The sequence below is a fragment of the Octopus bimaculoides genome, chromosome 8, assembly GCF_046866305.1.
Source record: "Octopus bimaculoides isolate indiv1 chromosome 8, ASM4686630v1, whole genome shotgun sequence".
NCBI lineage: Eukaryota > Metazoa > Mollusca > Cephalopoda > Octopoda > Octopodidae > Octopus > Octopus bimaculoides.
The window spans coordinates 34,039,280-34,054,279 of record NC_142935.1 but is presented as its reverse complement, the minus strand read 5'-3'; positions in this window follow the sequence as shown (position 1 = coordinate 34,054,279).

Here is a 15,000-nt window from a genome sequence, read left to right as displayed (position 1 = left end):
TATATGTATATTCATATATAATTTATAGATTTATATATGACTAATATACATATAGGTATCTTTTATGTATATACATATACATGTACATTAATCATATATGTAGCATGGCCGCAGTCAAATGACTGAAACAAGTGTGTGTGTGTGTGTGTGTCTGTATATATATATATATATATATATATATATATATATATATATATATATATATATATATATATACGCATATACATATATATATATGCATATGTATATATAGATACATAAATATATTATAAATATATGTGTGTGTGTATGCATATGTATGTATATATATTATATATATATATATATATATATAGATATATATATATATATATATATATATATATATATATATATATATATATATATATACATATATATATGTGTGTGTGTGTGTGTGTATGAGTGTATGTACGTGTATGCATATGTATATATATATATATATATATATATATATATATATATATATATATATATATATATATATATATATATATATATATATGTGTGTGTGTGTGTGTTTGTGTGTGTGTGTGTGTTCGCGCGCGTGAGTGTGTTTGGATATAGATGTACATACACACTCTGACATACAGACGCAAATCTGAAGACAAACACATATATGTTTGTATATAAGTAATGGAATGTGTTTGCGAGACAGAGATATAGTATTTTAGACGTTGTTTTAAGCCGATTACGTTGAGTTTTCTCCGTCTTAGGCGATTGTTTTGTTATAGCGCCTGATCCGCTGGAAAGAAAAACAGTGTTCTATATTTTTGTCTAATTTATACTCTGTGAAGTTAATACTTTTTTTCATATGAATTTTACTGATCTATGAAATTAAAATCTCTCTAACATATTTTATTATAGATATCATAAGTCATGTTCAGTCGCATACATTGACGCAAACTTAGCACAGTGATATTGCTCACGGACTATCTATAAATAAAACGCTTGTCTTACACCAGATATTCTCAGATTCGTAACACATGTATTCAATCATATTAACACATATGTGCTTATATATGTCGTGTATCATTTGACAGGAGTGACACGTGTGTGTATGTATAATATATGAATGATTTCATATGAAATTATTTATAAATTATTTATACATATATTGGTTTCAAATTTTGACTCAACGACAGCAAGTCGATTACATCGACCCAAGTGTTGAACTTCTGCTTGCTCTATCGACCCCGAAAGTATGAAAGGCACATTCGTACGCAGAACGTAAGGAGGGACGAAATGCTGCTACGCATTTTTTCCCGGCGTGCTAACGATTCTACTTGCTCGCTACCATATTACTTTTAAATATATATAGAATACATATTTATCTACCTTTACAAGGAAAAGTGACTTAGAAACCTAACGCGGATGTGTTTGCCAAAATCATGAAGACATGTCAGCCTCTACTTTTTGTGTGTGCGTGTCTGTGTGAGGCTGTGTGTGCGTGCGTATGTTTGTGTGCCTGTGTTCGTGTGTGTGTGCTCGTACGTATTTGCGTCCGTGTATTTATATTGTTGTAGTCTTACATACGTATTTATACATATGTGTGCATGTGCATACACGTATATGTATAGAGTTGTGGTACTTACCGTCGTAGAAAGGCGGCGAGCTGGCAGAAACATTAGCACGCCGGGCGAAATGCTTAGCGGTATTTCGTCTGCCGTTACGTTTTGAGTTGAAATTCCGCCGAGGTCGACTTTGCTTTCACCCTTTCGGGGTCGATTAAATAAGTACCAGTTAAGCATGACTTGGAACAAAGAAGTACAAAGTTATTCAATGTTATAGAGATGTAGTTACATATCTGAATGCCGAATGCGTCCTATTTCCTGTATTATTAGTTCATTCACCTTCGTTGACAATGACCAAGCGTATCGCATGAGAAAAGAAGACGGGTCACGTTCTGTGCGGCTATGGCATTAGTCCTATACGAGCTCGAAAGGCTCTGCCGCAGGTCAGCAACTGATGATATGCTGCAACTGAAGGCGTAGAGTTGGGTCTGAACTTAAGGAGTTAGCGGTTATTTTGTGCCTCTGTAAACCAGTTCTGTTTCTGTAAGGTGACACCTCTCTTGGTGCAGCTTCGCCAGGCAGGACGGTCTTACGCTTGGATTTTCCAGGTGTCGGAGTTGAATTCAAAGGTCTTCAGTGAGACTTTGAGTGTATCCTTGATGGGCGTTTTCTGTTCACCTTGCACACGCTTGCCTTGTGCCAGATCGCTGTAAAACAGTCTCTTAGATGGTTGCGTCTCAGGTATTTAAGCAAGGACGAACAAGGACAAAGGACGAACGCCTTAGATGAATACGTCTAAACATTTCCATAGTAAGGGGCTACGTTCCTTGAACACTGAGAACTGAAAACATTCAACATATACTAAAAAACTGAGAAGTTGAAAGGAAATCCACTGAAACAGAGAGAAGATATTCCATAGGTTATTCAGTTGACTGCAGATGAGACCATTCTAATACGTTGTTTTGTTTTGGGGACAGAAAAGATGGAGATCCATGATCGTTCTTGACTATAGTCATGATACGCAAGATAAAACATTCTTAGAGATGTATTGTATATTCACACAGGACGTTAGTGGTGAGATTATGTTGGTGCACGCGAAATATAATCAAATATGCGATACAGTGTGATTTGTTGTCTCATTTTTCTATTTCCTTCCTTGCGGATATTGTCTTTTATTCTACGTTTGATTTTAAGGACGGGTTCTTTAAACATAAGCTCGCTGCTCAGGTGAGATATTTAAGTTTCTTTTATCTAGCCAGTTATATAGTGATGGTTATGAGTAATGTCAATAGAACTGGTGAATAGAATTAACGATATTAATAAGATACTGTTGCTTAATGAGACCACAGTGCAATTAAAGTGTTGATTTCAAGTTTTATTATAGTTTTCTAATAAAGCAAACGTCGGTTTACACGAATGCGTGTCTTACAATGCTATTTGAAGACTGCAGAAAATATTATTATTTGATACTGCACACACGACTTGATACACTAACACAAGCATACAGATACATAGATATACGCGCACATACACAGACAAATGTGTATTAATACGTATATAAATATGCATATGTGCATGTTCCGAAGCGGTTTAACGTTAAATATAGTCTTTGTTTAAGATATTGCTATTTAATACAAGTTGTAAATCTTGATTTGACACAAATTCATTATTTGCAAGATAAACGTCCAAACATTTGAAGAACTTTGCATAAATACACATCTGAAAGATATAATATTTATGTGAATTGCCCTGGCAAATGTGACCGTAGTTGTGAATGCTGTCGTCTCAAAACGTATCATTGTTTAGATTCATTAGGTAGGTAATTCCTTCCTTTATTCTGAATTATATAAATTTCATGTACAAATGGCTTTCTAAGTTTGTGAATGCAATTTAGAAGAACTTATTTATTCCGCCTTCCTCTTCTGTTTGCGTTTGATATTACTGCAGCTTCCAGGAATAAATATAAAATGACAATAAGTGGACTTATATTTTCCTTGTTATCTTTCGTTTATTTAAAATATGCATACATATACATACAAATATATCTGTGTACATATGTGTATGTGTATGTGAGTCTGTGTATGTGCAATACATAATACATTGTAGATATATATAGACAGATATAACTCTCTCTCTCTTTCACAGACACACACACACGCATATATGTATATACATACATACATATATATATATATATATATATATATATATATATATATATATATATATATATATATATATATATATATGTGTGTGTGTGTGTGTGTGTGTGTGTGTGTGTGTGTGTGTGTGTGTGTGTGTGTGTGTGTGTGTGTATATATCAACTGATTAACCCGAATATTATTATCCTGTTGCTATCATTATCCTATAATGATGATGCCGAATAATCGCTGACTTATTTATATCGGTATCATCATATAATAAACAGGAATTTGTACATAAGTGAATGGAGTAAACTTTGATGACTATTTCGTCTAAATTTAAGCTATTGCCAACAAATACAATTGTCAGTGTATACAAATACTTCTTAAATCTCTGTTTATACGGCAAATCGAATTGGACTTTTCTCAATCTTTCTTTCAGGCTTTAATATAAGAATCATTTAGTGAGTTAGCGTTAGCGTAATTGTATGTGTACTGTTTTTGTTTTTCATTTTTTTTTTTTATATTCTGCTTGATATAATTAACTCTTATATTGTAAATACGTATAATGAAATATTAGTTTCTTTCAAATACCATTGAAATATAAATAAATCTTTCTCGGTCATCAAATGAATTGAATTAAACAGAGATAATCGTTATGTCAAGCGCGTGTACCGCGTGTCATACGTTCGAAGTGAATATTGTTAATGACTATAGAAAATCAGAGACTGGAGGCATCAAGATTCGATTCCGCATAGCCACTTGGTAACGAATTTCACTTTTGCAATAGCAGTACTTCGCATTATATTATACTGAGAGTCACGCTGCCCAGCCGTCATTCATTTAGTACGTAAATGAAGTAGACAAAATATTTACGGTTCCTACATGTTTAACAGTGACCTATTTTGTATAGCAGATAGAAATTAGTCGCGCAGTTGAAAATGAATACCTGATTATCGTTGCTTTAGGAGAATCCCGTCTTTAGAATTATTTCAAGAGGTCTCCTGTCTGTCAAATACCTCCATTAACCGAGGTTCATCCTCCTTTTATTCCGTGGTCACTCGCTATTTAAATTCCAGAAAAGAAAAGAAATCGAGAACTGTGATCCTTCTCCGACTTAGTAATAATAACAATAATGGTTTCCTATTTGGCACAGGGCGAGTAATTTTTTGGGAGGTGGGTGGGTGGGGAGTCGATTACATCGACCCCAGTGATCAATTAGTTATTATTTTATCGACATCGAAAAGATGAAAGGCAAAATCGACCTCGGCGGATTTTGAACTAAGAGCGTAAGCAATAATAATAATAATAATAATAATAATAATAATGATGATAATAATAGTAGTGGATGAGGAAAAGCGAAGTCACTCAATAATCGACCCTACATGCCACTTTGGTTCTAGAATCGTAAAGAAAGAGGAAGAAAAACAAAACATACAGTCAAGTAAAATTTGAAATAGGAAGAACTTGGAGTATGCGAACAGGAAAGGTCGTGCCTACATTTGGTGCGTTCGGAACAGCAATCAAAGATATAAAGAAATGGCTGAAGGAGACTGGAATAGAATGTCCCGTGGAGCTCCTACAGATTTTTTGTCTCTTAGAGACAGCAATGAGGATTTTCAAGAGAGTTATAAGCACTTGAAGGACTGCTGAAAACTTGTGGATATCTAAGGTAACAGGTAGTAACACGCTGCACTCATAAATCCTACCAGGAAATAGAACGAACAAGAGCGAAACCAACATCCTGCTGCTGCTGCTGCTGATGCTGCTGCTGCTGATGCTGCTGCTACCACTACTACAACTACTGCTACTACTACTACTACTACTACTACTACTACTACTACTACTACTACTACTACTAATAATAATAATAATAATAATAATAATAATAATAATAATAATAATAAGAGGAAATAATTATAAACCAGCCCAAGGCTGATGAAAATGCAGTAATGAGGAAATAATTATAAACCAGCCCAAGGCTGATGAAAATGCAGTAATAATTGAAAGAGTTAAGGTAACTGATAGGCAAAATAAAATACTCTCTGAACCAACCATAAACACTAAGGCAGGTGAAAATCAAATAGATGAAGGAAGTCATACAGAAATCGACGCAACAGAACTACATGATCTAAAAAATCAAATCATGATTGAATGGCTGAAAATTAAAGAAACTAGTATGAATGAACGCGACACTCTCCCCAAAATTCGCAATTCTAACCAAAACCTGAAAATAATTGGTAAAATCCGCCTTGCACTTAAGGATATAATTTCAGCTAATGATGTTGATATTACAGATCTCAACCACCTGTACTATGCATCCGCAAGAATCTCAACGATTCTATGTGGTGAAAAGATTAGAAAAAGACAACACTCCCACAAAAAGCCTTCTTGGCAAGAACGCATTCAACACCAAATTAAGCTGCTTAGATCTGACATAGAATGTTTGAAAAACCTTAAATTTGACAAGAGTATCAAACCTACAAAGACCCAAAAACTAAAGAAAAAATATAACATGAAAACCATAGTTGACATTGATGCCACCATAGAAACCATCAAGCAAAAGGTATGTGCTAAAGCTGCCCGCATAGCAAGGTATGAAAAGCGTGTTAAATTCTTCCGAGATAATAACATGTTCAAAAATAACCCCAAAAATTTCTACAGGAAGATAGGGAAAACACCAGTAACAATAAAGTCTGTCCCATCAAAAGAAGAAGTGCAAGAATTTTGGAATAAAATCTGGGCAGAAGATAAAACACACAATGAAAAGGCCCCTTGGATTGATAGAATAGCTACAGACCTAGACTCCTTAGAGGAGCAGAAGTGGGAGGGGGTCAGGGTAGAAGATATAAGATCTGCTCTCAGGAGGTCAAGCAAATGGAAGTCTCCAGGAAAGGATAAAATTCCTAACTTCTGGTTGAATGCCTTCCCAGAAAGCCATGAACTGCTAACAAAACTTTACAACGATGTTTTGCAAAATCCTAGTTTGATGCCCTCTTGGCTAGTTAATGGTTTAACATTCCTGCTTCCAAAAAATGAGGAAACAAACGAACCAAAAAATTATCGCCCCATAACCTGCTTAACAACAATGTATAAGACGCTAACATCTGTCCTAACCGAGTACACCTATAGTTTTTTAATAGAAAGTAGCATATTCCCTAATGAGCAAAAGGGATGTAAACGTGGATCTTATGGTTGTAAAGATCAGCTACTCATCAATAAGATGATCTTAGAAGATTGTCACAAGCGACACAAAAACTTGTCAATAGCCTGGATAGACTATAAAAAGGCCTTTGATAGCCTACCACATAGCTGGATTAGGAAATGTCTGGAAATGTATAAAATAGCTCCTACTCTGCGAAACTTTTTATCTGTAAGTATGAGATCATGGAGAACCACACTGATGTTGAACAATGACAATGAATCTCTAAATGCTGGAGATGTAAGAATTTCATGTGGCATTTTCCAGGGTGACTCACTATCACCACTCCTCTTCTGTCTAGCCCTAATACCGCTCTCAAAATTGCTCAATGATGCACAGTATGGTTATAAAATATTTGATAAAAATATAAATCATCTCATTTACATGGATGATTTAAAGCTCTTTGCAAAAAATGACCAACAACTCAAAGGCCTACTAGCGATTGTTAAACAATTCAGTGATGACATCAGGATGCAATTTGGCCTTGATAAATGTGCAAAAGCTATCTTTATCAAAGGAAAAATGACAAATACATCTAATGTGAACCTTGGCCAGCAAAATGTCATAAAAGAGTTAGAACCAGCGGAGAGCTACAAATACCTAGGGGTAATTGAAGGGGACAATATCAAGCACTCAGTGATGAGGGAAAGGATCAGAAGAGAATGTTATCGCAGGGTGAGAGCAATACTGAAGACAGAGCTGAACGCGAGAAACAGGATCGAAGCGATCAATGCTCTAGCCATACCAGTCGTGACTTACAGTTTCAACATCGTTAACTGGTCAATTACTGAAATATGTAATGTTGACAGAAAAATACGAAAACTGTTGACAATGCATAGAATGCACCACCCTAAGGCAGATATAGAACGTCTTTATCTGCCAAGAAAAGAGGGAGGTCGAGGACTACTACAGCTGGCATTATCAATGAAGGTAGCCACAATTGGCCTAGACACCTATATGAAAAACTCTGAGGACTGGATGCTAAAACTTGTCTTAAAATATGAAAGCAAGAAAGCATCTTACTCAGTAACAAAACAGGCAAAGGAATATCTAAGTGAATTCCAATTGCAACAAATTCAAGAATTAGACGAACTAGAAACACCTACAGAAAAAGCTAAGCGCTTGAAAACCCGTGCTAAAATTGCTGCCTTAGCTATTATGACTGAAAAATGGCATGGAAAACCTCTCAATGGCAAATACCCAAAGAGAGCGAATAATGCAGATATTGACAAAGCCCTTACCCACCAATGGTTAATGGCCTCTGGATTGAAATCAGAAACAGAGGGGTTTATCATAGCAGCCCAAGATCAATGCCTACCTACAAAGAACTACCAGGCCAACATATTAAAGAACGGCAGCTCCCCATTATGTCGTATATGCCAACAACAAAATGAGACCATCGATCATGTTGTCTCCATGTGCAGTCTGCTTGCGCCTACAGAGTATCTCAACAGGCATGATAGAGCTGCACAATATATTCACTGGGTAATATGCAAAAACCTGGACTTGCCCCATGATAAAAACTGGTGGGAACACAAACCACCCCCAGTACTTGAAAATGATCACATTGCACTCCTCTGGAACTTCACCATTCAAACTGACAGAAAGATAGACGCAAATAGGCCAGACATCATACTGAAAGACTTCAGACAAAAATCATGCCTCCTCATTGATATGACTGTCCCAATTGATATAAACGTATCTGTCAAGACCTACCAAAAACTGAGCAAATATAAAGATCTTGAAATAGAAATTAGCAAAATGTGGAATCTGAAGACGAAAACAATACCTATTGTCATAGGTGCCCTGGGAATGACAGCGAAACGGGCTGATTACTACCTAGCTCAGATACCAGGAAACCCCAAAATGGCTGAAGTCCAAAAGATAGTGCTCATGGGAACTGCCCATATCCTACGTAAAATACTGTCTATGTGATCTCAAATTTTAAAGCAAACATAATTTTCTTATGGTTTCTTAAACATTCACTTGAACAAAACTGTACAAATCCAAATATATGGTACCCTAGGCATAACACCTACATGAACTTCTAACTTGTTGTCTCTTGAGGTCTCTGGGTGAGACTTGGATCCAACTTGTACAAATGCAAAACAAAAGTCAAACATAAAATAATAATAATAATAATACTAATAATAATAATATTGATGATGATGATGATAACATTTTTTTTGTTTCTTTCTTTGTCTCATTTGACTACATTGATATGTTTATAATTATAGAAGCAGTGTTCTCTCAAATTATCTACGCTAACAGATTAGTCCCGGAACCTAGTACTAACACGAAAAGAAATATTAACAAAGACAAATAGTAAAAAATGAAATTAATATCAGTGATAATAATAATAATAATAATAATAATAATAATAATAATAATAATAATAATAATAATAATAATAATAATAATAATAATAATAATAATAATAATAATAATAAAAGACCTGGAAATAGAGATAACTCGAATGTGGAATCTAAAAACAGAAACAATTCCTATCATAGTAGGTGCCTTAGGTACAATAAAAAAATATTCAGACAAATACATAACAAAAACACCAGGACTTACAAATATATATAACATACAGAAAATTGCACTACTGGGTACTGCACACATTCTACGCAAAACACTTTCAATACAGTAAACATAAGAGCACCACAGCAAACCACAGCACATACCCAAGGCGCACAGAGCTGCGCTCGGTAGTGAAGTGAAAGCACGTTATAAAAATAAAACTACTGAACAATGATAATAATAATAATAATAATTATTATAATAATAATAATAATAATAATAATAATAATTATTATTATTATTATTATTATTATTATTATTATTATTATAATTATTATTATAATTAAAGAAAGTGGTTGGAATCTTGCTATATCCTGGTTGATGATTCATCTAGTGATGATGTTCACAATAAAAACCCTGGTAATTGCGAAACTTCATATGAGTGTCAATGAAAAACAAAGCATTGCGAGTAACAGTGGTAATGAAACTAAAGCCCTTAATGGTGACAGTATTGCACCCGGCAGGCTCAGTGATACTGCTGCAATGTACCAGCACACACCGCGTACATGAAACAAACAAATCAATGCTGTGGTCATGGAATATTGCTACTTGAGCAATCCTGTAGATGAAAATGGTGCTCAGATTAGGGGATACCAAGGACGTATATATGATCAATGGAGTGAAAAAGGATTATTTCAACTTACGGAACAGAGAAGAACAGATTGTTGATTCACAGATGTAGAACTCGAAGCTATCAAAAGACGGGTATTGGAAAGCAGAAGCAGAAGAGACTTCAGTTCCTACTGATAAAAGTAATCTCATAAGAGAAAACAGGTGAAATCTCTGATAAACCACAGGAAAGGAACAGTGATAGCTTGCTCGATGAGAGACATACAGCTAGTTTGGAAGAAGACTATAAAACTAATGGTGACATCACAGATGAGCAAAACGCAATCTACGACCGAATAAAAGCAAAGCTACAGGAGAAAGACGGCGATATTATTTGCAACTTGAAAACGGTTGAGCGGTGGAAATTGAACAAGGAAACGAAAAATGTAAATGAAATCCTGAAATACAACAGAAGAAAAAATATCACAGACGCAAATAATTTGATCAAGGCAGCAAGTATTGTTGTAGCAGAAAATGTGGGTGCTCATGTCAAGTAAAAGAAATATAATGGGAGTGATAAAGAAAAGATCCATGGAGGAAAAGAAGAATACAGGAGGGATTAGTTATGCTCTACCCATGTGGTCACGGAGACAGATAGCTTTTCTTCTGTTACATGCACGAATTTCTTTGTTTTTACACAATTTATGCCTTACCAGTAATAATGTCAATCGTATTTCAGTTTCTGCAGTCTTGGTAACAAGCAATCATCCCTGTTGTGCATTGTTATGTTTTTTTTTTTATTTCGGTCTTTGATGATGATGATGATGATGATGATGATGATGATGATGATGATGACGACGACGACGACGACGACGACGACGACAACGATGATGATTGAATGCGAAATGTTTTGGCATTTATTATTGAGATTAGTTGATTAAAAACAATAACCATCAGCCTGCAAATAAGAACTGGGGGTTATGTGATTGCTTACTACTGTGAAAGTGTTGTGAGCAGAACGGTTGCTCATCTTTGTCTGGCACTAAAAATCGAAGTAAATTATGCAAATATTATTCAAAATAGAAAAAAACCAATGAACTAAAACTAATTTGTATACACCATACAGTAGATTAGTTATCTAAATTTAAAATGTTGGTCCACCTGTGCTATTTCGTTTTAAGATACTTTATAATTTCATGATTATGAATATTACTACTTGTTACTCCTGTGAGTAAAACCCATTGCCTTTTGCCTACAAACTAAAACCATGTGCGCCCTAAGAATGTGAATCAATTTCATTTTGTTATTTCCTAACTCCTTGAGTATTGTCAACAGCGTTAGACTTTCGTTGTTTTCCCAACGACAGGAAAATGTTCAATTCATTGAGAATATATCCGTAGTTCGTTTCAATTCGTAAAAGCTTGAATTGTAATATCTCCATCCAGACCATTTTCACATTTGATATTTTTTCAATTACGTCATATTTTTTTTATTAATTATGTAAATTGATGAAGTTCTTAAACCTTCAATATATTTTTTTCTGTATACAGGCGCAGGCGTGGCTGTGTAATAAGAAGCTTGCTTCCCTACCTCATATTAGAGGACCATGGGTAAGTGTCTTCTACTTTAGCCTCGAGTCGACCAACGCCTTGTGAGTGGATGTGGAAGACGGAAACTGAAAGAAGCCCGTCGTATATATATATATATATATATATATATATATATATATATATATATAAATTTGCGTAACCGTGTTTGCCCACACCCACCCACCCATCATCGCTTGATGTTGGTGTGTTTACGTTCCTGTAACTTAGCGGTTAAGTAAAAGAGACCGATATAATAAGTAGTAGAGTTACAAATAATAGTTTCTAGGGTCGATTTCTTCGACTGAATGCGGTGCTCCAGCATGGCCGCAGTGAAATGACTGAAACAAACAAAAGAATAGAAGAATAAAATAATATCTAAAAATGCTAATCAACAAAGCGCGGGGCGCTGCACAAAATATAGCATTTTTTAACCAGTAGGACACATTAATATAATTTTTGTGAAATACAAAGTAAGAAGATGGAAGAAATTCATGTTGCCGCTATTGTAGCAGAGTGGCTAAAAATAGGCTACAATTTCTTAGAGTCGCATGGAGCTTAGCGAGATCATATGGTTGTAAGGGTTGTAATCCATTTCTAATCTATTTATTTATTTATCATCTACTAAATCTGAGACTAAAAGACTCTTTTACTTGTTTCAGTTTTTTTACTGTGGCCAGCAAATCGACCCCAGGACTTATTCTTTGGAAGCCTAGTACTTATTCTATCGGTCTCTTTTGCCGAACCGTTAAGTTGCGGGGACATAAACACACCAGCATCGGCTGTCAAGTGATGTTCGGGGGGTCAAACACAGACACACAAACACACATACATAGATATATATATATACATATACATATATACGACGGGCTTCTTTCAGTTTCCGTCTACCAAATCCACTCACAAGGCTTTGGTCGGCCCGAGGCTATAGTAGAAGACACTTGCCCAAAATGCCACGCAGTGGGACTGAACCCGGGACCTTGTGGTTGGTAAGCAAGCTACTTACCACATAGCCACTCAATATGAACAATAGTGAGTTGACAGCTCATGGCCAGGTATGGTCATGAATGTTTTCACAGATATCCATTTTTTCCAAGAGAAAGAAAATAAGACATTAAGAAGATTATACTACATTGCATGTTATATGCTATGTGTTGCGTTATATGGTGTGCTATTTATCATATAATCCCATGATAACCCCTGCCTAGTTAGTCTCACTTCATCCTAAATTGGTAATTACACTATTTTCCTTTCTATGGTGCTCTAACCTACATGTCATATTATGTAGATTTGTAGTGGCTATTTATCATATAATCCCATGATAACCCCTGCCTAGTTAGTCTCACTTCATCCTAAATTGGTAATTACACTATTTTCCTTTCTATGGTGCTCTAACCTACATGTCATATTATGTAGATTTGTAGTGGCTATTTATCATATAATCCCATGATAACCCCTGCCTAGTTAGTCTCACTTCATCCTAAATTGGTAATTACACTATTTTCCTTTCTATGGTGCTCTAACCTACATGTCATATTATGTAGATTTGTAGTGGCTATTTATCATATAATCCCATGATAACCCCTGCCTAGTTAGTCTCACTTCATCCTAAATTGGTAATTACACTATTTTCCTTTCTATGGTGCTCTAACCTACATGTCATATTATGTAGATTTGTAGTGGCTATTTATCATATAATCCCATGATAACCCCTGCCTAGTTAGTCTCACTTCATCCTAAATTGGTAATTACACTATTTTCCTTTCTATGGTGCTCTAACCTACATGTCATATTATGTAGATTTGTAGTGGCTATTTATCATATAATCCCATGATAACCCCTGCCTAGTTAGTCTCACTTCATCCTAAATTGGTAATTACACTATTTTCCTTTCTATGGTGCTCTAACCTACATGTCATATTATGTAGATTTGTAGTGGCTATTTATCATATAATCCCATGATAACCCCTGCCTAGTTAGTCTCACTTCATCCTAAATTGGTAATTACACTATTTTCCTTTCTATGGTGCTCTAACCTACATGTCATATTATATAGATTTGTAGTGGCCTTTTGAAAGTAAGTTTCCCTTTCACTAAATCTATACCCACTAGAAACTATAAAATCATACTTACAATAACACCTATAATATTACAAATTATAAAACCTCTTCGGTTTGAATACCTATAACTGCCTTCACTGCTTTCATACCTATTAACACCTCTTTTCAGGTTGCCTTTATCTTTTCCCTACCTCTAATTTTAATACCTTGTCTCTTTATATGTAGTATATATACATTTCTTATTATTTTCTATAAATTCTTATTATTTTCTTTTCTTACTTTTATATCCTTGCTTATTAACCTCTTATCCCTTATAAATTATATTTCTTGTTCTTAAATTGATATTTTCTGTTACTTAGGTCTATGCAAGATACTTATACTATTTTCAGATAATCGTATAAACATTTGTGTTTATGTCTATATGCTTATATGCACATATATACGTGTGTGTGTGTCTGTGTGTGTGGGTGTGCATGTATATACATAAAACAAACCCTGTTTGTATATGTATCTGTATGCATTCATTTTACACTTTACACACACTTATATCAGCAAATTTTTCGAGTATTTATATTTTTTATACTTTAAATTTTAAAATTTTTATTTAAATACGTCTATGTATTACCATTATCTCAATATCCTGCTTCTGATTCTTGGATTAAAATTAATAGATAATATGTATATCTTCCCAGATATTCCATATGTAAGTGCTTGAAGTAGTATTTATAGAAACCACCTAAGAATTAATTAATCAAGTACGAGAATGGCTATTAAATTGATTTTACATAATCTTCCTATCTAATACTTTTAATGTTTATAATTCATACACCCATTTCTTTTAGTTATTTTGGTTATGATATCATTTTGGAATTCTTAAATTTTATTTCATGCAACATAACAATATTGTTTATAAAGGTCCCCTTATCGTCTCCAAAATGAATTTTCCCTCTGTTAGCATCTTAAGTTTCTTGGTGTCTTGACCCTTTAACTGATAATTAATATCAGGATTTAAAGTCTACACCTAGCCTTCCTCTTTTTTATAGACAGTTATATCTGTCAAACTGAGTCTCCCTAATGTCTTCCTAATGTTTTCCGTTCTCTTGGAGAAAAGGGACACCTATGATAATACTCATGTTCATACTTAGCCATGAGCTGGGAACCCACTCTTGTTTATTATTCAAAATATACACAGTCTTGTAGTCTCAGATTTAATAGATGATAACTAAATAAATAAATAAATAAATAAATAAATAAATATGAAATGAATTACAACCCCTACACTTTATGACCCCATTATGATCCATGCGACTCTAAGAAATCGTAGTCTATTTTTAGCCACTTTGCTAC